Source organism: Leucoraja erinacea, chromosome 13 (genome assembly GCF_028641065.1).
Source record: "Leucoraja erinacea ecotype New England chromosome 13, Leri_hhj_1, whole genome shotgun sequence".
NCBI lineage: Eukaryota > Metazoa > Chordata > Chondrichthyes > Rajiformes > Rajidae > Leucoraja > Leucoraja erinaceus.
Window position 1 is genome coordinate 40405845 of NC_073389.1, and position 27767 is coordinate 40433611.

The 27767-nt window shown below is 40.6% G+C and overlaps 1 protein-coding gene across 4 annotated transcripts in view; it reads left to right on the plus strand.

Annotated features, from left to right (window-relative positions):
• Nucleotides 1–27767, plus strand: part of filip1l (filamin A interacting protein 1-like) — a 197748-nt gene that overhangs the window by 135427 nt on the left and 34554 nt on the right. The window contains exon 1 of one of the 4 annotated variants that reach the window (XR_008724475.1): nucleotides 20094–20807. The exons of the other annotated variants lie outside the window; for them this stretch is intronic. The gene's annotated coding sequence lies outside the window, so the exon portion shown is untranslated. Of the gene's footprint in view, nucleotides 1–20093; nucleotides 20808–27767 lie in introns of those variants that run through there. 4 annotated transcript variants of the gene reach the window in all.

Genomic DNA, 27767 nt, shown 5'->3' on the forward strand with positions numbered 1-27767 from the left:
ACGAGATAAACGTTAAGTAAAACTTTAAACATAAACTGATGAGCTTTGGTGTGCAGACGACATCCTGGAAAAAATGTCCGGTTTCTTCCAGGTAGGCGATATACCCTCCCGGGCAATATACCCTCCACTTCTCTTTTATGAAGGGGATTTAGTTCCCCTTTTTTCGAGGACCGACCGGAGGTTCCGCTGTCACCTCTGCGGGCCGCCCTCGGTGAACGTCCTGTCTCCCTGTCCCTGGGATAGCAGGGGGCCATCAAACAGCACAATACCCCCCTCCCCCTCCAACTCCAGAGGAATCCGCTCCCCGATGGGCCGCTATGGCGACAAGTGGCAGTTCGCCCACAGCCCGAGCTGCGCGACCCCAAAAACACGACGGCCCTTGCACACCATCAGCTTCTGTCCATACGGGGAGCGTGTTCCTCTGGAGTTGGAGCGGGGCTGGGCTGGAGTTGCTGATCTGGGATCTCCGTGCTTGCAGTGGGCCTGGGGGTCGGTGTCCCGATGAGGGGGCGCAGCTCGGGGAGCGGCTTCTGGTGGTCCTGACGTCTCCGGCCAGTTTGCAGTTTTCCTCTGTAGTTGGAACGGGGCTGGGCTGCTGCTGGCTGTGGGTCTCTGGGATCTCGGACAGGCAGCAGCATATTGTCAATTATTAACCCTCCCGCGCAATATACCCTCACCTTTTCTTTTATGAATGGGGATTTAGTTCCCCTTTCTTCGAGGACCGGGACCGACCGGAGGTTCCGCTGTCACCTCTGCGGGCCGCCCTCGGTGAACATTTTCAAGGACCTTTCTTCAAGGACCGAAATTTTTTTCGCTATTCGGAGGTTTTCGTTATTTGGATCGTCGGATAAAAGGCTGTGCACCTGTACTTGGATAGGGGGAGGGACCAGTTCTTTGAGCATAGATGACTGAGGCCTCAACTATACCAATACAAAAACTCCAATTTGAAGGAATGTGATTCTCAGAGGGATTGAAATTGGAGATGAGGAACAGGGCCATTAAGGGCAGGCTGAGAATGTTTAAAAGGGGAGATTGTGCATGTTTAAATATTGACAGGAGAGGTTTTGATGAATTTAGTTTATGAATAAAGTTTATGCATGATTAATGAAAGAATATGAGAAAGAATAGGATGAATGCAGGTTATGTTGGAGAGTGGGGACTGATATGTGTGCTCTGAAATCTGATAGCTGGCATAAACTCAATAGCAAAATTATCTCATTCAATGTCTTAAGGAACTGTTAAAACATGGAAGGATATGTTAGAACTGGACTAATCAAATCAGAAGATCAAGATTACTACTTATGTAACAATAAAAGCAAATTAAGGTGGTGGAAAAATTTGAAGGTTGGTCACTCCAGGACACAAAATGACTTTTTCAATTTTTACAGCGTCAGTGGCATTTTATCATCTTCTACTGTATAGATACACAGAGCATATGTGTTTGCAATTTTATTATTATTGATTAAAATATCACGTGTTTGCCTTTAATGGACCTACATTCCACATTTGTCACTACTGGCCTGCCGCGTAAATGACGGCCAAGTGGGACAGGCCCTTTAAGAACTCTACTTCATTTGATTCTTTTCATGGCAAATCTCAATTCAATTTTTCCATTTGACCCCTGTATCCTTCAAATCCTCGACTGAGTGAACCATCATTCTCAGCTTTGAATATACTCAATGACTGAAAATCAATAGTCCACTGTGGTAGAAAATTATAAACATTTACAACTCTAAGCGAAGAGTTTTGTTCCTTGCCCTGAAATGACTTCCCTTAGTACTCATCTACCACTTACTAGCTAGAAGAACCAGCCTCTTAGCATCAACCCTGTCAGTTTCTCTCATGAATCAATCAGTTCAAACTTTAGTCTTTATGTCTTCTGAGTGAGTACATACCAGCGCCATTCCATGTCTCCTCAATGAATAATCCTCCTCATCTCAGAAATCAATCCAGGAAGACGATAGTTGTATGTTTCCAAGGAAAGCAATTCCTTCTCTTGGAATAAAGATCAAAACAGCATTGGTTCATGAAATTCAAGAGAGAGCTAGATAGGACTCTTAAAGATAGCGGAGTCAGGGGACACAGGGAGAAGGCAGGAATGGGGATGATCAGCCATGATCACATTGAATGGCAGAGTTGGCTCGAAGGGCCAAATGGCCTGCTCCTGCACCTATTGTCTATTGTCTATTCCTGTCCACAAGATCTACCTACGTTAATACTGCTCTCTCTTTACAATAATGGCCAAATAAAATAATTTGCATTTCTGAACATTGATGTCATCTGGATGCACAAGGGGTGGCACAGTGTAGTAGTGGTAGAGCTGCTGCCCTACAGCGCCAGAGACTCGATTCGATCCTGACTATGGGTGCTGTCTATGTGGAGTTTGTATATTCTCCCTGTGACTGTGTGGGTTTCCTCCGAGTGCAGGTTTGTAGTTTAATTGGCTTCTGTAAATTGCCTCTAGTGTGTAGGATGGAAAAGTGGGATAACATAGAACTACAGTACGGGTGATCGATACGTGGCGTGCACACGGTTGTCCAAAGGGTCCATTGCCAAGCTGTACCTAAACAAAAAAATATCTGCATTTTACTGAAGAAAGAATGATTACAGCAGAGAAAGAACTTGTTCCCCTTTAAATATGCCAGCTCTCTATCAATAACACTCTAATTCCACCTTCCAGTCATCTCTTCTTGGCCCTGCAAATATTTCTTCACCATATTCCATTCCTTCATCAGGGACATAATCGAAGCTGTCTTCATCATACCTGCAGACAGTGCATTGTAGGTTCTAACCACATACCGCATTAAAAAAAAAGTCATTCCTGAGTCAGTTTCATTTATTTTCCCCTATGCTTCATATCTGTGACTTCCAGTCTCGACTACCCCCTTCCCCCACTCCCCCCCTACCATCAAAGGCAACAGCTTCCCACTATCCACTTTGTTCATTGTTTTACATAGCTCTATCAAATTGCCCGTCAGCCTTTTGTCAAAAGGAAACAATGCCTGTCTATCTAATCTGTGTCCCACCCCAGGACCCATTCTTAGATGTCTTTTCGGAACACAGTCTAATGTTTTAACATTTTTCCTATAAAGTGGTAACCAAAATTGAAAACAGTATTCAAGACCAGTATTTCCTTGCGGTTCAGTAATACTTCTCTACTCTGTGCCTCTATTGTTAAAGCCTGACTTCTTAACAGTATTTTTTTAATGTGTCTGGACAGAGAGGATAGTGGGAGGCCCTGCCACTTTCAATGCTCTATGCATTCATACCCCAAAGTTCCCCTGCATCTGCACCCCTTTTGGAACAGTGTCCTTTATTTTAAATGTCCTCCCGCCATTATAAATTGTCTCTCCGTATTCTTCCTTCCAGAATGAAAAATATCACACGCATCAGCCTATACCACCAGCCCGTTTATATCCTATTTCATTCTATCGTTACCCTTTCGCAGTTCAAAATAGTGGCTTGAACGATCATCTAGGTCAGCAACATCAATCAGAAGCAGCAATGGCCCCAAACACTGACCCCTGGGGAATGTCACTATTCTGCTCCCTCCAGTCCAAAAAGCAATCGTTCGCCTTGACTCTGTTGTCTATTAGTTAATCAAATCTGTATTCAGGCTATTGATGTCCCTTTTTATGCAATATGCTTCAACTCTGTTGATAAGCCTGTTATGTGGCACTTTATCAACAATTTCTGGAAGTTCCTGTACACATCAACTGCATTACCTTCTTGAAATCTATGCCTTCATCAAAAAAACGGACCCTGTCCAAGGTCAGGATTAGTTTTCTCTAAAACAAATCCTACCAGGGCAGTCAAATTTCTTTGCTTAGTATCACAAATTGTTTTCCTACTTTACATAGATCACCATAAATTATCGTGAATCTTGCAATATTTTTCAAACTACAAGCTAAACAGGATGGTTTGCTATCATTGAATCAACCCCAACAAGTGTTCTTAAACAGATTGTACATGTCTGACTTGATAACTGTGATTACACTTAAAAAGAAAATACAATGGAAGAAACTGGAAACATTTGTCGGGTTAGACAGCATTATGGAAAGGGAAACTAAATTAACATTTCAGGACACAGACTTTTAGGGAAAGTAAGAAAATAAGTTGTACTGAGGTTCGTTGAGGGTTGGATAGGACAAAGGAAATATCACTGATAGGGTTATGACAGGGTTGCTGAACTGATCCCATTGTTTACAGAACAGTCTGGTTAATAAATTAATGACGGCCCAACGTGAGATAAACTAACAATAAACATTAAAGGTGTTATATGTACATCAGAATTGTTGATAAAATCTGAAATCAAAAGGGCAACATTGGATCATCCAGCAAATCAGAGTGTCAATGGAAAGATAAAAACTAAGTTAACATTATATTTGGATAACTTTGCACCAAATCTGTCATGCTCTGATATGGCACAGCAGTAGAGTTGCTGCCCTACAGCGCCAGGGACCCAGGTTTGATCCTGACTATGGGTGCTTGTTTGTGCGGAGTTTGTACGTTCTCCCCGTGACCTGCATAGGTTTTGTCCGGGATCTCCGGTTTCATTCCAAACTCCAAAGACGTACAGGTTTGTTGGTTAAATGGCTTGGTAGAATTGTAAATTGTCCCTAGTGCGTGTAGGATAGTGTTAGTGTGCGGGGATCGTTGGTCGGCGCGGACTCAGTGGGCCGATGGGCCTGTTTCCGTGCTGCATCTCTAAACTAAACTAAACAGTTAAGATGAGGTATCTTAATTTATTGAATAAATGTTGATCTTTGAAAGCTGCAAAATGCTCAGACTGAAGATAAGATGCTGTTCTTTAAGCTTATGTTCGATCCTTTTTGTGTTTACCAGCATCTCTCACATAAAGTGTGTAGGAAGGAACTGCAGATGCTGGTTTAAACCGAAGATAGACACAACATGCCGGAGTAACTCAGTGGGACAGGCAGCATCTCTGGAGAGAAGGAATGGGTGACGTTTGACTCATGAAGGGTCTCAACCTGAAACATCACCCATTCCTTATATTCAGAGATGCTGCCTGTCCCATTGAGCTATTCCAGCATTTTGTGTCTATCTCCACTTGCAGTCTTTTGTGAAAGTATTTCTTTATAATAAACTAACAATCCATTACATTGTTCATGTTAATTACACATTCAATGCTTTCTAAAAATTATTTCTGAAGTTTATGCAACAAAATTCAAGTCTGTCCTAACTTGTAGCATATGTTGGAAAGACACAGTCTGAATATGTTTATCTGCATTTCCACAGTATCTAGAAACTCCAAGATTTTACAAAATATTCCTATTTGTGGTTTCCCTGAGGGAGCAAGCAGTGAAGTGAAAGGAAAAAGCTGTACATACATTACACCATTTTTACCTTCCTGAAACAAATATTAAATAGGAAAATAACCAGTGAGCTAATAGTTTCTCTACAAGGAGAGGAAATGATCTCATGTGAAGCAACTTAATTTAAATAGACATGAACATGATTCGCCCATATAAGGCAACCATGCAGGAAGTAACAGACAAGTTGAGACAAGTTTTCAACCACAAACTATATAACACATCCAACATTGGACAATTCTAGAAATTGGGAGATTTCACTTTGCTCTATGGTATTTAGCACAGAATAAAATGAGGAAAAAGGAGTTGTAGGTGGTCTCCCACAGAAAAAGATAAATTCCAGGATATCCCCCCACTTACTTCTTCTTCCTTTCTCTCCCGGAGAAACTGCTACTTGTTGCATGTGATTAAGAGTTTAAAAGAGTGATTGTGTATTCTTTTAGAGTTAATGGGAAGCAAAGGTTTCAATCATTCTATATTTGGCTGGGACAACGTTGGTTTCTCCAAGAGCAGCTGATGGCAGCTTGGGAGATATGATCAATCTAACAGCATATGTGGAAAGAGCAGAAGTAACATTTCGGTTTCATGTTCTTTCATTGGAAAGAGTTGTGGAGTAACAAAGTGAAAGGTCTTGGATAGGGTGGAGGACCAGAGAGGTTAGTTGGCAAAATAGGTGGCAGAGCCATCTTGAAAAGGGTTTTAAAGGATGCGGGACAGAAAGTAAAGCTGCAATAGAAGATGAATGAACGAGGTGGATGAAAATTGTAAAATAAATGGCTGGATTAGTGAATCACAAGGATCAGTCTTCAGCTCCTGGAAGCTTTGATTTACTAATTTCCCAAAGAAGCTACTTCTCTTTTCATGGCACCTGTTGGAAAAGCAACCCTTCCTCTTTTTTCTCTATCAAGGGACTCAGTGATGTGAAAATTTGATTGTACTTCCTCTAATTTTGTGCAATCCATTCAGCATTCAGAATATGGTCTCCTTTAGAGGGAAAATCAAAAACAAATTGCGAGGTAGTCTACTAAATGCAGGCCCCATGTTTTCAGTTGCCAGTTATTTAAATGTTCCATCTCATTCTGACCTCTCATGCTCTTTTGACTCATGCACTGCCCCAATGAAGCTCAATGCAAACTTGAGAAACAATTCCTCATCTTCTGATCAGGTAACATTTTAGGTCCACCAATGAATCCAATCATTTCAGATGAGATGTATATAAAATTATAAGATGCAATAGATAGACATTCAGAACATTTCTTCCCCCAGGGTGGAAATGTCAAAGATTAGAGAGCATAGCTTTAAGGTGAGAGGCAAAGTTTAAAGGTGATGTGCGGTACAAGTTTTGTTTTAAACACAGAGGTTGGTGGGTGCCTGGAATGCATTGCCAGGGGTGGTGGTGGAGCAGATATGACAATGGCATTTAAGAGGGTTATAATTAGGCACATGGAAATGCAACGAATGGAGGAAAATGGATCATGTGCAGGCTGATGAGATTAGCTTAGATCGGCATCATGTTGTGCACGGACATTGTGGGCCAAATCACAGGTCTGTTCCTGTGAATGGACTGTTACATGTTCCAATGAATAATCCTCCATTTCAGCCTTATGCCTCATATTTCTAGCCTTTGGGATTATTTTATCTTTCACTGTTTTCTATTTACAACTCCCCCAACCAAGCACACCAGTTACCTTGATCATTCAGCCAGATCCTTTACCACTTTGATCATTTTTTTGAATGATCTAGTATTCAAACGCACTAGTATCTTTGCTCCGCTATGGCGGACAAAGATGGCGGAGACGGAAGCCGGTTACGGAAATGGGGCCAAAATTTACCCATGAATCTGCCCATGGCCGTACTACATCTTTTTCGTCGAGTGGACTATCTTGCTTGCTAGAGGATCTTTGATGCCAACCCTGTCTAAAGAAGAGGGGGGAACTCTTGCCAATCACAATCTGGGTCACTGTCCAATCACAGCTCGGACCATTCCCATTTTGAACATTAGCCCGCCCACCATTACACTAAACTACCCCCTTTGTTCATTTTATCTTCTCACTCCAACAAAAAGAACAACTACATTTTGTAAACTATATTAGATTTGACTACTAGCTCAGTCCATATACTTTTGAACCTTTCTGATCCACGTATCTGTCAAAATGTCTTTTATATGTCGTCATTGTACCTGCCTCAACTACTTCCTCTGCTAGATTGTTATACTCAATACCTTCCGAGCGAAAAAGTTGCCCCTCAGGTTCCTATTGAATCTTTCCTCTTTCACCTTAAACCTATGTCTCTGATTCTTAATTCCATTACCCTAGGAAAAACAGTATGTGCATTCACCCAGTCTATTCTCCTCATGATTTTATATACCTCCATAAAATCGCTCCTCAATCGCCTGTGCTCAAAGGAATAAAGTCCTAGCCTGCCCAGCCTCTCCCTATAGCTTAGGTCCTCAACTACTGGCAACCTCTTTGTAAATCTTTGCCGCACTCTTTCCAACTTAATAGCATCTTTCCTACAGCAGGGTGACCAAAACTGTAACATATCTTAACTTCTATTCTCATTTTAAGGATCTGCTTTTCATTATTTCATCATACTCATTTCATCAGTCTGAAGAATGGTCCCAACCTGAAACGTCACCTATCCATGTTCTCCAAGGATGTTTTCTGCCCCCCACCCCCCACTGAGTTACTCCATCACTTCGTATCTTTCTATACTCATTTTCCTGACTGATGAAGGCCAATGCACTAAAAGCATTCTTTACCGCCCCTTCTATCTGTAACACCACTTTCTGGGAACCATGTAATAGTATTCTAGGATCTCTCTAGTCTACAACACTCTCCAGGTCCTACCACTCACTGCGACGGTCCTGCTCTGGTTTGACTTCCCAAAATCCAACCCAATACACTTATCTGATTTAAACTCCATTGGCCATTCCTCAGACCATGTCCAGTTGATCAAGATCCCGCTGTAATTCTTGACAACTACCTTAACAGTCTACTATACCACCTATTTTACTGTCATGCACAAACTTAATAACCGTGCCTTGTACATTCTCATCCAAGTCGTTGATATAAACCACAAACAGCATGTTTGTTGGCAAGTGGTCACCTGGAATTGTTTTATTCAATATTAAGCTCAGTATTCTTTAACATTTGCACAGGAGGAATTTCTCCGTTTCTAACCATGCTATAACATGCAAATTTGTATACCACAGTTTGAACAATCTATTCATGATTTTTTTAAATGATAGTGTCTGTGAAACAATGAGGTGTTTGGTATTAAACAAGCGCACAGAATGCTTGACTATCACAATAAGCATAATATTTCAGTGTTAAAGAAAATAGAAAACAATCCACAAAGCAAAAGCATTTTTTTCTGTTAAGTCCCAGTGGGGGAAATAACTACTTTGCTGAGAGTGTTTGCTTTATTTTCAGTTAGAATGAGGTGCCATGGTGACCATTTCTATAATATGAACCTTCATATTAAGTAGCTACATTTAATGATTAAAATGATTTTTATGTCAGTTGCATGCCACCTAATCATTCCAACAGTGATTCTCAAAACAGTATTCAGGGAAGCATATTTAAAAAGTCAGCAGTACTTTATGAGGCATCAAGCCAACTTCATAGCTATGGTAGGATTTAATTATTTTAAATTACATTCAAATGAGCATGGATTATTCTTTGATAGATGTAGGGTTTTTTTAAATTACTGTTCTACTTGCTTTTTAAAGGTAACAAATCTCAAATATTTTCAAATCTCAAAAAGTACGATTGTATTGAAATAACCAAATTAATTTCTTTGATTTCTGATTTACAGATTCTGCAGTTTTTTTTTACTTAATTTACTCATTCAGTCCTATTGATTGAAAAGTATTCATGAATTGATTTCCAGCTTTAAATTAATTGCTGTCCAAATAAGAGTAAATTGATTCAGTGTAAATACAAAGAATAATGATTTGCTTGAATGTCCAGAATTGAACATCCTTAATAGATGATAAATAATCTAATAGTTATAACCAACAATATAATCATCTAACATTTCTCAGCAAAGTACTATTGAAGAGCCTTAAAAGAATATAAAATTAAACCAATTTTCATCTTTAAAGGCTGCTTTAGGCCCACTGTGCATACACAATGTGTGCTTACATGCGACATGCTTCCTGGCCGGGAAGGAGGAACCGCACCAGTAAATGCTGCAGGACATGCACAGGAAGCTAAGGAGAGTTGAGATAAGGCATCCATGTTGGCCTGCAAAGAGTGGGCCTTGTAGAATCTGTTCCAATTATGGCGGCATGTGGGAACTAGGTGATTTATTCACTTGGTTTCTCTTTGCTACAATGAATAGTTCATTATCTACTCATGTTGTTATTCCTGGAATTAACCCAGAACGATCAGATCAAATTGGCTGGACATTCTGTTTCACCAAGTTCCCAGACTATATCAGTGGTAATAAGAACAAGGTTTCCTGCAATAACACCTTTTTCCTCCACATTGCAAACAATAACAGAAAATAAATGATATAAGTGGGTGGAGTAATCTAAATTAAACTGATGATCGGAAATACATGTGGTACAAATGTCTATGCACTGACATGAATCCAAAAGATTATGTTGGACTCGTGTTAATTCAGAGAACATTTAACTCTGAACTCATTGCTTTGAACCTTCCAATGAAGTTTCTATCCTAGGCAGAGTGACCAAATTACAAGACACTAAGCAAAGTCACAAATGACATTCCTTGAAATTGTGACAAAGTTAATCTAGCTCAACTGTCAATGATTAAAACTGTCAAATGATTCACTAGAATACCTTTTAGTCATCTGATGTGTGCTATGCAGTTCTCCAGGCTGCTTTTGATTTCTTTGGATTGATTGGGCATTGATTTGGGCATGGAATTCACTAAGAGGCAAATAATACTTTCACCTCAGTATTACTCTTAAAGACGCAAGAGACAGCAGAAGCTGGAATATGGAACAAACATTAAACTGCTGGAGGAGGGTAGCATGTGGAGGGTAATGGATTCCTCTTCAGGCTGATCAGTTCCAAAACATTGTCTATTCCTTTCCCTCCGTAGATGCTGCCTGGCCCGCTGAGTTCCTCCAGTAGTTTGGTTTTTTGTTGGGTAATTCATGCCATAATAATTTATTTTTCTCCAAGTATATGGTAATCAACATGTAATTGTGTTACACTTCTTTTACCACCTTTGGCGTTTATTATTCTTTATGAATTAGTAAATTAGCATGAATTAGTAAAAAAAAAGTTACGATGACTCAAATACTTTATCGCAGAGAAGCTAATGAAACTAGATAAATCATAAGTTTTATGAAAAGACCATGCAGAGAATGAAAGATTACTTGTGGCATTGCCAAAAGTCATCAAATTAATGTTTTTTTTTAACCAGAAAAGATTTTAAATTAGTACGGGAAACTTCATAAACTTATATTCTTTATTGTTTGGAGCTTATGACTATGCTGCAGATTACTATTTTTTATTTCAATGCCTAAAATGTATTTAATGATGAACCCAGTAGCTCTTAAGGCTTTGATCACACCTCAACCTGAATGTAAAGGCAAAATGGTAATTTTCCAGAAAGTACACACTACGATCAGATACCAGAGGAAATATATTAGAGATACAGCTCTATGAAATGTAGTTTTCTCATTAGTAATTGATCACTGGCCTCTCAACTAACAGTTGGAAAATTACAACTCAGAATCACTGCACTGGGATATCCCAGCAATTACAGAAATACCACACATGAAAATTGCCTTCACCTGCAAGTTTATAACTGGGGCAAAGCAGGTGAAGGCACGGGAGTCACACCCTTAACAATCCTGAAAACAAACCAAAATCCCAGCCATTTCAGACCACATAAATCTTAATGTACAAATTGTAGATTTTTTTCCCAGGATGGTGGTGCAGCGTTAGAGTTGCTGCCTTACATCGCCAGAGACCCGGGTTCGATCCTGACTGCGGGTGCTTGTATGTAGGAAACATACCAGTCCGATGCGCAGACTCATTAACAGTATAATGTTGATGATCTGCCTTTCTATGTGAATTTATCACAGAAACATAACAGAGACACAAAAGACCGCAGGTGCTGAAATCCGTCACAAAGAAGGGGGGAAAGAACTATTGCGGCTACATCAGGGCATGGCTACATCCGTTGAGAGAAATGGACAGTTGAGATTTTGGATTGAGATAAACAGGAGATTCCGTGGTTGCACACGGGACTCCAGGTCGGTGTGTTACCACGCTGGTGCCAGGGACCATAAGATCTTGAAACCATTTTCAGGGGGAGAGTGAGCAGCCAAAAATCAATGTGCACATTGGCACAAATAACCTAGGTAGGAAAAAGAGTTGAGTTCATGCAGAGTGAATATAGGGAGTCAGACGTAAGGTTAAAAAGTAGGACTTCATGGGTAGTAATCTCCCTGTGCCACACGCTAGACAGGGTAGAGTGGATAAATGAGTGAGTTGGTGCAGGAAGCAGGGATTCAGGTATTTGGACCATTGGGATCTCTTCTGCAGCAGATATGACCTGTACAAGAGGGACAGAGTATGTCTGAACTGATGGGGGTCCAATATCCTTGCTGGGAGGTTTGCTGATGCTACTCAGGAGTTTTTTTTTTAAATTAGAGTGGCAAAGAGATAGCAACCAGTGAAGTAATATGTTTTTAATATAATAACTGTACGTATTAACAATGAGGCTGATGAGGTCTTACAGGACTGCTTTGACACAACTGACTGGCAGATGTTTGAGGAAGCAACAGAAGGCAACATCAACGCATATACAGACTCTGTCTCAGGCTGCATAAGTAAGTGCAATGATGATGTTATTCCAAAAGCCACCATCTGCACTTACCCAAATCAAAAACACTGGGTGAGAGGGGAAATTTGTGGTAAACTCAAAGCACGGACCACTGCCTTCAACTCAGGGGACCCCGACGCCTACAAAGAAGCCAGATATGACCTCCGGAAGTCTATCAGGAAAGCCGAGAGAGACTACAGAAACAAAGGGGAATCTAACTACTACAGCTCTGACCCCAGACGCATGTGCAGTGGATTTCGCTGTATCACAGACTACAAAGGGAAAAACAGGAGCAATGTGCAGCTTACCGCATCGCTCCCGGACGAGCTTAACACCTTTTACGCCCGGTTCGATGCAGACAACACAGCGCCCACCATGAGTTCACAGGTATGCAGGGGGACTAACTCACTGACCCTACAAACGCCAGACGTGAGGCGGTCCTTCAAAAAGGTCAACGACCGCAAAGCTCCAGGGCAGGATGGTATTGCACGGCGGACTCTCAGGCCGTGCGCTGATCAACTGGCAGCAGTGTTCACCAACATCTTCAACCTCTCCCTGAGTCAGTCTGTGGTTCCCACTCCCTTCAAAGCATCCACCATTGTTCCTGTTCCAAAGAAACCAGTAACCTCCTGTTTAAATGACTACCGTCCTGTCGCACTGACATCGGTCATCATGAAGTGCTTCGAGCGACTAGTCAAAACTCGCATCTGCTCCTCTCTCCCTGACACCTTGGACCCTCTTCAGTTTGCGTATAGACCAAACAGGGCCACAGACGATGCCATAGCCATGGCAACACACACTGTACTCACCCACCTGGACAAAGAAAATACATATGTGACAATGCACTTCATTGACGACAGCTCGGCATTCAACACCATCATTCCCTCAAAACACGTCCCCAAGCTCATTGATCTTGGATTGAGACCTCCATCTGCGGCTGGATATTCAACTTCCTGGCGGGCAGGCCCCAGATGGTTAGAATTGGCAGCCACACCTCTTCCCCATTGATCCTCAACAGAGGCCCCACCACAGGGCTGTGTGCTCAGCCCTCTCCTGTACTCCCTGTTCACGCACGACTGTACTGCCAAGCTCAAACATCATCCTAAAGTTTGCTGACGACACGACCATCCTGGGCCTCATCACAGACAACAATGAGATGACCTATAGGGAGGAGGTAAAGGCACTAAACAGCTGGTGCCAGGAAAATAACCTCTCTCCCAATGTCAGCAAAACTAAAGAGATGATCATGGATTACAGGAGACAGCAGGGAGTGGACACCTCCCCATCCACATCGGTGATGCTGAGGTTGAGTTGGTCGGCAGCTTCAAGTTCCTTGGTGTGCACATCACTGAGGACCTCTCCTGGACACTGCACACGGACACAATAACAAAGAAAGCCCGCCAGCGGCTCTTTTTCCTGAGAAGACTGAGGAAGTTTGGTATGAACGCCAGCATCCTCACAAACTTCTACAGATGCACCATCGAGAGCCTGCTGACGGGCTGCATCACAGTCTGGTACGGGAACTGTTCTGCCCACAGCCGCAAATCACTACAGAGAGTGGTGAAGGCGGCACAGCACATCACTGGCAACTGTCTCCTGACCATTCATGACATTTTCCACCGGTGATGCTTGCGGAAGGCACACAGTATCATCAAGGACCACAGCCACCCAGCACGCAGATTGTTCTCCTTGTTACAGTCAGGCAGACGATACAGGAGCATGGCTGCACGTACCACCAGACTTAAGAACAGTTTTTACCATCAGGCATTTGAACTCATAAATACATTTCACATCATATATGTCGATTATTTTATTATTGTCTTTTTACCTTGCCATTACCTTATCTTATTTTATTCCTGTAATATTATTGCTGAGGTGACCCGTTGTCTTGTCAAACACATTTAATTGTACCATTGACCCTGTGTTAACCTACATATGACAAATAAAACTGAATTGAATTGAATTGATAACAGAGGCATGCCCAGATAAACCTGCAGGTTCCCCTTCATTCAGAGACCTTTAAAACCAGAGTAATACGTCAGAAAATTGAAGGACTAATGGGAAGATGTGCAAGTCTTAAAAAGACTCAAAGGAAGGACAGGCAGGGTGAGGTTAAGGTACATGGTGACATTGGCAGAAAACCCGGGGGGGGCAGAGGGGACATATCCCCTCCATGTTTTCAGAGGTGGGGGACGATCCCCCTCACGTTACAAGCTTTGTAAGATAAGTCGTCGTTGTTCGTTTCGAGTCGAGACGTTCGATTCGAGTCGTTCGGTCATCACTGCATTCCTCTGACCAAAAAACGATGTGCTAACTGTCTTTGTGACTGTTAACTGCTATCGCACCTCTGAAAGTAATTATGCGGGTGCAGCAGCATCTATGGAGCGAAGGAAATAGGCAACGTTTGTACCTTCGATTTTCCAGCATCTGCAGTTCCTTCTTGAACTCCTTAGTAATTATAATTGTGTGACATTGTTTTCGTGTCAGAGGAATGGAATGGAGTGTTAAATGCCTCAACGCATCTGAGTTTTAATGAGATTGTCTATTGTCTATCTCCCGTTAATTTTATTTAAAGGAACGCGAAATACTTGAAGCAAGGTCAGTTCACGAAAGCGATGTGTTAACTGTCTGTTAATTGCTGCATCGAAATCAATTAATTAATCCTCATAATATAATTGTATGAACTGACCTTGCTTCAAGTATGATGCGTTCCTTTTGAATAAAATTAACGTGAGATGCATTTCAAAATGTCAGGCGCGGGCACAATTATCATTTAAACTTTGGAGGCTGATTTGTGAACATCGAAATGTCTGACGGACCAATGCGGAGATGTTTGAAGAGAAGGCATCCAGACGGGCGGTTGTAGTCAATAATACGGTAATCGAATTATATTTATTCATTGCTAGAGAGGACGATGTAAACATAGTGAGGTTAGTGAGCAGCCTCTAACATTAACCGCTCCTCTTACTGTTCTGTTGTGTAGGAAGGAACTGCAGATGCTGGTTTACCTCGATAATTGACATCAAAAGCTGGAGTAACTCAGAGGGTCAGACAGTATCTCTGGAGAGAAGGAATGGGTGACGTTTCGGTTCGCAACTTTCCCGGTTGCTACCTGATCTCCCGGTTGCCAAACACTTCCCATTCCCACACTGACCTTTCTGTCCGAAGTCTCCTCCAGTCAGAGTGAGGCTAAATGCAAATTGGAGGAACAGCATTTCATATTTCGCTTGGGCAGCTTACAGCCCAGTGGTATGAATATAGATTTCTCTCACTTCAAGTAACCCCGGCATTCCCTCTCTGTCTATCCCTCCTCCACCTAAGTCGCACCAGCTGCTCGTTTTCACCCAACGAACAGCGAACAAAGGTCTGCTTCCTTTATCATCGTAACTTTTTTGCATTCATTGTTATTTATTTCTCTACAATACATCATCATCTATATCGTTTCCATTACCAGTCTGTCGAAGAATCTCAACCCGAAACATCACCCATTCCTTCTCTCCAGAGACACTGCCTGTCCCGCTGAGTTACTCCAGCTTTTTGTGTCTATCGTCGCCCTTCTTCAGACTGTTCCGTTGTATTGACCGAAAACGAATGATGTGACAGTAACGGCGACTTAATGAATGAAATGGAGACACGCGGAATTAAATGGACTTGGAATAACTGGGGCGGTGGGGTTTTATCGAAAAGTGGCTACATGAAATCGGTGGAAGGAAACAGGCGGGCGAGGTTGCGGGTCAGGGTCCTTCTTTAGACTCCATGACCCGCTGAGTTCTTCCAGCTGTCAAATGGAGACATGGGGGACCAGAGATGCTGGCATGTTGAGCGAAACACAAAGTGTTGGAGCAACTCGATGGGCCGAATGGCCTAATTCTGCTCTGATGCCATGAACTCACGAAGTGTCGAAGTAAGCCAGCGGTTCAGGCAGCATCTGTGGAGGGAATAGATAGGCAACGTTTCGGATCGGGTCCCTTCTTTTCGAGCCGAATAAACGTCTGTCCATTCCCTCCGCTGATGCTGCCTGTCCCGCTGAGTTACTTCGGTGTTGTGTGAGTTCCTCCAACACTTTGTGAGTGTTTTATGATCATGATTCCAGCATCTGCAGTTTCTTGTCTCTACATAAACTAGGCCTCAGAGTGTACTAACCGGGAGATTACGTTGCTGCTGCCAAAACACCAGTTGGCAATGTATGCACGGTAAATGTCACATTGCGTGGCAAACGAGGTCTCCAGGGAGACAGACGCAAAGTGCTGGAGTAACTCCGCGGGACAGGCAGCATCTCTGGACATTTATAAAGCATTACATTTTGGAACACAAGGAACTACAGAAGCTGGTTTACGAAAAAATACAAATGCTGGAGTAACTCAACGTGTCAGGCAGTATCTGTGGAGAACATGGGCAAGTGACGTTTCGGGTGAAAGAAGGGTCTAAAGTTTGAAGAAGTGTCCCGACCCGAAACGTCACCTATCCAAGTTCTCCGGAGATGACTAATCTTCAACATTTCACTTCTGGCACTCAGGCCAAACCCACGGTAGACTCAAGAGTCACTACGGTAAATTCACGGGCCACTATGTTCTTACAACGAGTTTAAATGTTTCAAATTTTAACTTCAAGAGTAAATTTGACTCGTGGAAATCTTTAAACATGTTTAAAGTTTTTCAAGAGTTAACAAGTATCCCGGGTACCTGCCGTTAGCGCCACGAGTCGCTAAGTTGCGTCCACAAGTTCCACAGATTTAAAAAACACTGGACATCATGCTGGGCAGTGGACAACATAATATACGACAGGACAAGCTGCTTGAATGTGGCCTGTCCTATATTATGTTGTCCAGCATGATGTCCAGTGTTTTTTTAAATCTGTGGTACAGATCTGCAGAAATTGACTCATTCTAATCGTAACGGCCCCGTAGTAGACACATCCACATTGCGGGGCTGGAAACTGGAAGAATCCCGAGCTAATTACCGTTCACCAGGCGCACGGCTGAAGCTGAAGCTTCCGTGTGTGTGTGTGTGTGTGTGTGTGTGTGTGTGTGTGTGTGTGTGTGTGTGTGTGTGTGTGTGTGTGTGTGTGTGTGTGTGTGTGTGTGTGTGTGTGTGTGTGTGTGTGTGTGTGTGTGTGTGTGTGTGTGTGTGTGTGTGTGTGTGTGTGTGTGTGTGTGTGTGTGTGTGTGTGTGTGCTCGCATGCGGCCGACAAGAAATTGTGTCCCCCCTGTCCCCTCCATGTTTTGACAGCGGGTTTCCGTCTCTGCATGATGGAACTGATGAGCTGACGTGTGTTTATTTCAAAGCAAGGAATGATTTAGAGCCTGGATCAGTGCCTGGGATTATGATGCCGAGGCCATGTCAGAGAATTGGTCACGAGAAGGGGTGGACTGGCAGCTCAATGTTCCAGGTTTTCATTGTTTCAGACGGGACAGAGAGGGAGGTAAAAGAGGTGGTGGAGTTGCTTTACTAATCAAAGAGAATGTCATGGCGCCACTCAGTGGATGTTGTCTTCATGGATTTTAGCAAGGTTCTTCAAGCTAGGCTGATCAAAAGGATTAATTAAGATGCATGGGATCCATAGTAACTTGGTCAATTGGATTCAGAACTGTCTTACTAATAGAAACAGATGATTTTGGTGGAGTGGTTTTATTCCGGTTGGTATTCTGTGAGGATCTGTTTCCTACAGGGCCTCAGAGATTTTCCGAAGTTGATATTTAACATGCCTCACACTTGCTCGAGTTAAATCTGAGCAAGTGTGAGGTGTTGTACTTTGCAAGGAGAAAGTGTACAGTTAATGGTAAGACCCTTAATAGCATTGATGTACAGAGGGCTCTTGTGATCCTGAGGTCCAAGTCCTTAGCTCCCTGAAAGTGGCAACACATGTATTGTATGCAGGCATATGGTATACATGCCTTCATCACTCGGGGCATTGAATGCAAGCGTCTTGAAGTCATATTGCCATTTTATAGGATTTTGCTAATGGCATGTTGGCCTTCATAACAAGAGGAGTTGAGTACAGGAGCAAAGAGGTCCTTCTACATTTGTAAAGGACCCTGGTGAGACCACACCTGGAGTAATGCGTGCAGTTTTTGCACTCCAAATTTTAGAAAGGACATTCTTGCTATTGAGGGAGTGCAGCGTAGGTTCACAAAGTTAATTCCCGTGATGACGGGACGGTCATATATTGAAAGAATGGAGCGACTGGGCTAGTACACACTGGTATTTAGAAGGATGAGACGCAGGCAGGAAACATGTTCCCGATGTTGGTGGAGTCCAGAACCAGGGGCCACAGTTTAAGAATAAAGGGTAGGCCACTTAGAACAGAGATAAGGAAAAACTTTTTCACCCAGAGAGTTGTGAATCTGTGGAATTCTCTGCCTCAGAAGGCAGTGGAGGCTGATTCTCTGGATTCTTTCAAGAGAGAGTTAGATAGAGCTCTTAAAGATAGCGGAGTCAAGGGATATGGGGAGAAGGCAGGAATGGGCTACTGATTGTGGATGATCAGCCATGATCATAGTGAATGGCGGTGCTGGCTCAAAGGGCCGAATGGCCCACTGCACTTATTGTCTATTGTTTAGGAGTTTGGAGTCCTGTGTTCAATTCTGGTTGCCCCATTAAAGGAAGGATATGGAGGCCTTGGAGAGGCTGCAGAAGAGGTTACCAGAATGCTGCCTGGCTTAGAGGGTATTAGGGCTTAGGGGTCACAGTTTAAGGATAAGGAGGAAATCTTTTAGGACCGAGATGAGGAAAACATTTTTCACACAGAGAGTGGTGAATCTGTGGAATTCTTTGCCACAGAATGTAGTTGAGGCCATTTCATTGGCTATATTTAAGAGGGAGTTAGATGTGGCCTTGTGGCTAAAGGGATCAGGGGGTATGGAGAGAAGGCAGGTACAGTATACTGAGTTGGATGATCAGCCATGATCATACTGAATGGTGGTGCAGGCTCAAAGGGCCGAATGGCCTACTCCTGCACCTATTTTCTACATTTCTATGTTTCTATGTTTCTATGTATTAGTTATGAATAGTTGGACAAACTTGAATTGTTTTCTCTGAAACACCAAAGGTTGAGAGGAAACCTGATAGAAGTATCATGAGATTCATAGATAAGGTAGACAGTCAGCGCCTTTTGTCCAGAGTGGAAATGTCAAAGTCTAGAGGGCACTTTTCTAAGTTGAGAGTAGCCAAGTTTCCAGAGATGCGGGTGCAATTTTTTTTTTTTACACACTGAGAGGGTGAGTGCATGTAATGCGCTCCCAAGGGTGGTGGAAGAGGCAGATATGATCGGGAATTTAAGAGGCTTTTTAAGAGGCATGTGGATATTCAGGGAATGGAGAGATATATCACATACAGAGGAGATTAGTTTAACTTGGCATCATGTTCAATATGGACATTGTGGGCTAAAGTGCCTGTTCCTATGCTGTACTGTTTGTTCAATGTTCTACGAGACCTTTTACCTGGACTAAACATAACCAAGAGACTCGACTAACAATAACAACCTGACTGCCCCCACCCAAATATAACTGCAGTACAAGCAGCATATTTCCAAGGGGCAACCAAAAATTACCCTGCCCCACAATGCTATTGTGCCCATTTGACCCACCTACTCAACTTTCCCAGAAGCTACTTTTCTTCTAAATATTTCTCCACATCTTTTAGACTTCCGTTTTATTTCCACTTTGCTATTTCCAGCACTGAATAAACACCACCTACCACATTCAATGGAAAGTGAAAGAATAAAAGAAAACTAAGCACACTATCCCCTTAATTGACCTTTTTACAAGCTCAACTGCAGCAAACCACAGAATGTACAATATTATCCAGTACACAAGGGAAGAATTTTAGGAAAGGTACTAAACATAAGGTATTGCTCACAGTAGAATTTCTTCCACCATAACATCATTTTGCCTGTGGGTTAAAATGATGTCAGAGGTATTTCTAGATATTTTCTTACTCACGTATTCAGCTTTGCCTTCTTGTCACAAAATACATTCACTGCTTTCACTAAAATCTTGAAGTTACAGATTTTCTCCAATACATGATTGCAAACTTTCTGCAATTACCTAGTTAGCTTGAAGCCTAGGCAACAGTCCAACTTTGACAACGATAAACATGTCTTCAGATTGCTTACCTAGCCACAATGAACTTAAAGAAAAAATAAATTAAACTCATATCCACACAATAAATCTTCTGTTAAAACATCAGAGAGTCATTTTTGGTTAAGAAAAAAAGTAACAAAACACAGTAAAACCATTAATAACTGTTTTAGTAATGACACAGCAATCAATGACAAGAAGGAAATTCTGTAACCTAAAGCCTTCCGCACATTCTTCTTGGCTGAGAACTGGTAGACAAACACATTATTTCACAGAGGCTTAAACGTCAGCTGGAGCCAAAGTGCAGTAATAAGCTTCCTAGTTCTGGCTATCAGAGAACTGCAGTCAGACACTCCAGGTCTGCACAACAGAGCACCATATATGGTAATGATCTGACGTAATGGGCCATTGGCTAGAGGATGCAAAGAGCACATCTCTCATTGTTTGGTGTTACTGTTGGAATGTTCACATCGCTGATGAGTGGAAAGCTGAATCGCATCATCTTATTCCCTGAGTGCGTTTATTCCCACAGACAACAAATGGAACTTCAGGCTTCAGATTGAGGAGAAGCAATGTTTTGTGTGGTAAAGCTTTTATTTTTAAACTGATTCTTTAAAATATAAATTGCCCATTAAACCATAATTACTGCTGCCAAGATATACGTTGTTCTGCAGTCGGACCTTGATAAAAAGCTACTTTAGTTGTGAAAAGAAATTATTTTGGCATGTGGGGTGACTGGGGGTGCACTGGAGAGGCGGGGGTATCATTTTGGCAGAAGTTAAATTATTTCTTTTAAAAAGTAGGATACATTTAAAATGTACATTTAACTTGTTTATGAATAATTCTAGTAATATTGTAGATTTGACTGTCTTTCAAAAGCATGCAAACTGCCAACTCATAGGAGAATTTTCTGAAGTTTAACTAGTGATGGAAGTTATCCGTTTTTAGTTTTAATGTAAATTGATCAGTCATGTACCAATTAAATGTTCACCTATAAATACTCACAACATTGTTTGTGTATTATTAGGTGGCAAGCTTTTTTCTGCATAAAGTGTTGTTTAACTGACAATCTTTGGTAATATACCCCAGTATATCGAATGCAGTAATTTAATAACTGATTACCTAACTTTAAAAGCACATTGATCTCAGAAACATGTTCATCTCCTGCGAGTTAGTATCATTTACTGAGTGCTGCGTGGTGAAATTAGTTGGGAATGACATTTTAACTTTTAAGGGCAGAAATCCACTACCATATGAGTATTCTGTCACAATTCCTCTTATGCATGTTCTAAATTAAAATACGCTCCACATATGTACCATAATTCCTTTTCAAATACAGATGTGTTTCAAAGTATTATAAAGCAGCATTTTTTCCATGCAGTTTTGTTCAACAAGAAGTCTATCAACAAGACTTGAAACTAACTTCCTTCCTCCAACATTTATACACAGCTATTAAAAGAAATATTTTAAAAACATCATATTCAATAGCCTGGGCGATATGTCAAGAAATCTAACATTCCATGTGATTTCTTGTGAAACCAAATAAATGTTAATTGATATAAACTCTTTGCAGAACAAATTTGTACTTTTCCTTAATTGTTCTTTCAGTGTGAGGGAGAGGGAGGGGGTGAGCACACATGCAACCAGGGTTTAAGTAAAAAAAAAAACGTTTTTTAAACCTTGATATGTTGTTTGCAAAGGCTATACACAAATAGTGTATCGGCTGGAGCTATGTCTAGTGTAAGAATCATCAATGTTAAGAGAATTAAATTAAAGTGTAACGTTTTCAATAGGCATTCCTAAATTATACATTTGAACTGTTCATTGAACACATTACATTTCGTAAGCATATGGTTAAACATATTTTAATGGCGAAGATGACAATTTTTGATCTTCTGCTTAAAACAACTTAAAACAAAAATGGGGGAAAAAAACATGTAACATGAAATTCACAATATCACAAGGAAGAATTCCGAAAATGAATACATATTAAAACTTACATGCACCATCTAATAATATTGATACAGTAACAACACTACAAGACAGTAAATAAAGATTAACTGAGAAAATAATCATCTGTTTGTGAGATAAATTATATTATAGATTCATAAGATAATCTATTTATGTGATCTGATTCACACTTTATTCATATTAAATACAAACCTGCCAAGACAATAAGACGTGACTTCAAAGTCTTCAATCATACTGCATGTTCTTTTAAGCACATAAACACCTCAAATGCTTTTTTTACCCCTATGCCAAGGGCTAACTTTAGGCAATTCATTAATTTTTTTTGCTCTAGAGCTTGACATAATTATTTTTTAATGTTGCCATTTTCCCCTATTCACTGTGGAACACTAGACTTACTTTAGTCTGCTTGTCAGTGGTTGTAGAGAATCTTTTGAATAAGGAAATTCTAATTATGTGGTTGCTATCATCTGATCTGGGGCAGTGGAGATTAAACATGTTCAGAAACCACCAGGTGGGGGAAATAACATGCAAAGATTTGCAATCATGAAAAAAAAAACACAATTCAAACAGTACATTAAGACCACTTGGGAAAAAAATGGCTGAGAATTAGGTTACTTCAATAAGTTGCTGATTACCTTGAGGAAAAATGAGTGGGTAACTTGTTGTGGACTTATGACATTATCTTTTGCAATCTTAGAAGGTGAATAATAAGCAAACATAAATGAACATGAGGCTCACATTTTCTTTCAACTTTTTGACTGAGAAAAAGTTGGGGTTTCCCATACAACTCTTTAAATTCTGAAATGTGTTCATAGGGATGATACAAAGAGTATTTCCATATTCAGAACAGCATTACCAGAGATTGTCATTATAAGGTATGAAATCCGGAAGGAATTGAGATGAAGCTTCTTTGCCAAAGATTAGAAAGAAGGTGGAATTTGCTTCCAATGGTATAGATGCATTTGAGATGTAGCTATTCAAGCATTGATGGGAGAAGGTAATAGAGAGTTATACTAATGGTTTTAGATGAGGAAAAATTGAAACATGTTTGAGAGGAGTACATAGACAATACAGGACAGGACACTACTGTTCGGTTTGTTCGTAATTCTATTTTGTCCTCAAAAACATTCATCAATGAAGTAGCATGTTTCAAAAGGTGGAGACGCAAGAGAATGCAGATGCTGAAATCTTAAGCAAAACGCAACCTGCATGCAGAGCTCAGCGGGTTGGGCAGCATCTCTGGAGGTAAATCGAAGGCAGAGTTTTGGGTCCGGACCTTTCTTCTTGAGGGGTCCCCTCCACAGATGCTACCTCACCTCTGAAATTCTCCACAGTTTGGTTTTTGGTCAGATTTCATAAAATGTTTTTCTTGTGTCACTATTTGTGTTAAAATCCCATAAAAATCAGGTGAGTTACTCAGATGCAGTGATGTTGTAATAACTACATATAAACATGTTTCAAAAGACTAGCCATTTCCCCTAGTTAAGATAATTTCCAATTAACCCACTCTCCACACAATCATATTAACCTACATTTTCTAAATTATTTACAAAAAAAGGTAGACATGCATTTGAAGGTAGGCATGCATTAGACATCACAAAGTACCTCAATTATGTTGCCCAATACAGAGAAGCATTTAATTTAATGCTGGTTTATGATATAAGGAACCTTATCATTTAATATATTTTCCCATAAACATCTAATTCAAAAAAGTAGAACCCATTTCTACATACCAAAAAAGTTCATAACTTTCAAAAAAGTCTCAGCCATTAAAATAATACACCATAAACCAATTAAATTATGCAAAATTACTATTTGAATCAAAAGGAAAATCGTATAAAACAGAACACATGTCACTTCCTGTCTACAGCACTTTAACTTGTCTTCCTTACAAGTCACAGTAGTTTTGAGGACTTAGCATGTCATGAGACACAACAGCCTGTCAAACATAAATGACATTATCCTATAATGTTTGAACAATAAAGCATGACATATGAAGAAAGACAAACATGTTTGAACTGTACAAAGTAATGATTTAATCCATCTAAACATATCAATTTCCATTACGTTCTATGTAACCGTTTAAGAAATTGATTTATCCGAAGTGGCTAATTTTGATTAAACATGTTTTATATCAATGCACTAACTGCCAAAATTGGTCAGTGACTTACACTGGGATTACTATATGAAGCTTCTGAATTCCAGTCCCGAAATGCTCTAAATATTCCTCAAAATATTCTTTGGATTACATTATTATAATAATTTTCTAATATGATAACTTCTTCCAAACTGCAGTCTTTTGTTGTGTAATTGCAGTTGACTTATGATAGGATATGTCACAGTGGGTTATTTGAGTAACTGAGATCACAAAAAAAGTTTAAACTTTATATTTTCTCATTGCAAAATGGTTTTCCGATGTCAGACAAAAGATTTGAAGACAAACATGTGAAACAATTAGCCAACAAAAAATATATTGGCCTATTAAGAATATTATAATGCATGCAAAAAAACTTCAGGAGGAGAAAAAAAAAGTAAACAATGTAGAAAACTATAATGGCAATCAAATTAAAATAGTACACGAAGATTACACTAACAAGCAAATAATGCTTACACAAAAAAATGGAGAAACTCAGCGGGTTAATCTATGGAGCGAAGGAGATAGTTTTTGGCCGAAACCCTTCTTCAGACTTTTCGGCCCGAAAGTTGCCTATCTCCTTCGCTCCATAGATGCTGCTGCATCTCCAGCTTTTTTGTGTAACCTTCGATTTCCAGATCTGCAGTTCCCTCAAGCAAATAATGCTTGATTTGTGTTGCTCAAGGAAATGTAAAACTGCATTAACATTTTTGAAAAGTAGTTGTTACAATTGAAATGTTTGGTGGTTTTGATTGGGAAAAGTAGTGAAATGAAAATGTTTACTTGGAGATTAACTGGTTAAGTGAGAGAAAGGCAGATCTTCAAAATTTCATTCAGTCACCACTAACATTCAGCAGACTTTGTACCTTAAAATGTAACACAGTAATTAAGTGTGTAATTTTCTTTAGATTTAGCTTGTGGGCTTCAGAATCAACAACTTTAGCAGTCTGATCGAGAAGATATAAATGTTCCAGAGTGCATAATACAAAAAATCAAAACACACACACACACAGCCTGGGGTTTATAATTGTAATCTGGTTGGGAGGCCAGGCACACCGCTTACACTAAATCATCACATTAGTAGTTTGAGGAGACATCATCTAGCAGAAGGGAAATTGCGCATATGCCTCATTTAGATTGCAATATAACCACAGCACACAAGTCCACAGTTTGTTCCCACTTTTACAACCCACATCTTGCAAAACTCACAACCTTCATCTTGCAACTTCACCAAAGTTTTAAAGAAAAGTGATTTTCTTAGCTTTTAATGTTAGATTACAAAGATAACTAAAGTTCTGTTTTCTCAAAGATCTCTCATTCACATTGCATTTATTTTCCTCTTCTATCAGCCCCTTTAAAAAAAAAATCACTGCGGATGTTTCTTCCTCAATGTTCTGAGGTTAAATTGCTAATTGACCCCAGAACGTTAGTAAAATAACTGTAATGTGAACCAGGCTACAACCATGAAAACATGACATCACTTGCAGCCAATACGCAGCAACTACTCCCTTCACTGGGAACATTCTTCTGACAGTAGGTTTTTCTCTTCTAATTTTATACAAGAACAGTAAAAATGTAGCCAGCACTTCCAATGCTGCTTGGTATTCTCAGTAACAACTCTGATAGCTTTGTTTAAAATATATCTCTGTCACAAAACATCCATTGCAAAAAAATTCAGACAAAAAGATTTAACAACATATTTCTTTGTACCATGAGTTGTAAGGATTCAATAATTGTTCCAACACCTGATGTTAATCCAATGAGTTTAGAGTTTATTTGCAGCTTCATTGATTACAGAAGTTTACAAACATAAAGTCTTTTTAAATTTACACCGAGGTTAGAAAAGCAATGCAGTTGCAAATTGTTTGGCCAGATATGTTTGTAAAGCATAAACCAAATTCAGAAACACAAAATAGAATCGAAAGTTTCTTATCATAGTCTACACAAGACGATGACAAATGTAATCATGTCTGCGGAGTAGATGGGCAATTAAAAGTCACTCATGAGACACTAACATCTTTTGTAGGTTTTCTTATTAACATGATCTTGAATGGGCAAGAGGAATCCCTCCCAGTAGAGATACGTTATAAATGAGCAAATTCAGCTGTGGCGGAATGCAATTTTAAACTAGAGGCACAGGAAGTTATTGCGACATCCCTCATCAGATGACCTATTGCAAAGGGAAACTAGGGACATAAATGTTTTTTTTCCTTGGGGGCACTCAGGCAAGAAACACTCCTCTGGGCACCACAAGGTTTAAGACTTCTTTGTTCCTTGGTTTTAAACCTCACTGTAACTATGAAACTTGCCAAAATTGCACTGAATTATTATTTGCCAATGACTTCCTCACCATCAGACTTCAATCAGTAGAAATTGGCTTCATCTCCTGCTCCCTGACCTTCAACCCAAGGACATCTCAAGGCTGCACGATCAGTCCCCTGTTCCACTCTCTCTGAACCCATGACTGTGTAGCCAGACACAATTCCAAAACCTCTCTTTAAATTTGCCAACAGTACCATCATCGTTGAACAAATATCATGTAAAGACAAGTTTGAGCACAGGAGGGAGATCAATAATCTTGTTGAGTGATGCTAGAACAACAATCTTCCTCCCAATTTAGCAAGACCAAGCAGCTGATTGTTGACTTCAGGAAATAAATGCTGAGGGGTCATTGATCTCTCATTATCAATGGGACAGCATTGGAGAGAGTCAATAGATTTAAGTTCTTGGGTGTGTACACATCTTCGATGATCTGTTCTGGGCCCTGCACATTGAAGAAATTGCAAAGAAATTCCAACACCTCCTTTCTTCAGAGGTTTGAGGTGATTCAACAAGTTGCTGAATACTCAAATTCCACAGGTATATGCAGGACAGAATACTAGTTGGTTCACATCCTGGTTTCCTGATGTGAACGCTGAAGAACAAAGGAGGCTGCAGAAAGTGGTGGGCATCAACCCCATCATCACAGGGACCTTCAGGAAGCACTGTCTCAAGGCAGCTGCCAGGCCCACATGACTCTGTCCACACTCTCATCTCACTGTTTCCATTGGGAGGAAGATACAGGAGCCTGAGAACCGTTACCTACAGCTTCAAGAACACCTTATTGCCTGCCATCAACCATTAGACTCTAGAACACCCTGCACAACATTAAACATACCTCAGTACCTAAGATTGCTTTACCTATTTTGACGCCCTGTCAGTCTGGTTTATCTAGAATAACTGATAATTTATTGCATATTTATGCTTTGCTTAATGTGCCTTTAAAGTTGCTGCAAGTAGGAGTTTCACTGTTTTAGTCCCAGTACAGATGAAAATTAAGCACTCTTGACTGAGCACACAAGACAATTCCTTGGCCCTGGCAGCAGCATCCCATTGCTCAATATCCTTCTTTCTGATGCTAACCAGATGCCACTCTTGCACAGTTTCAGGTGGGAGACTG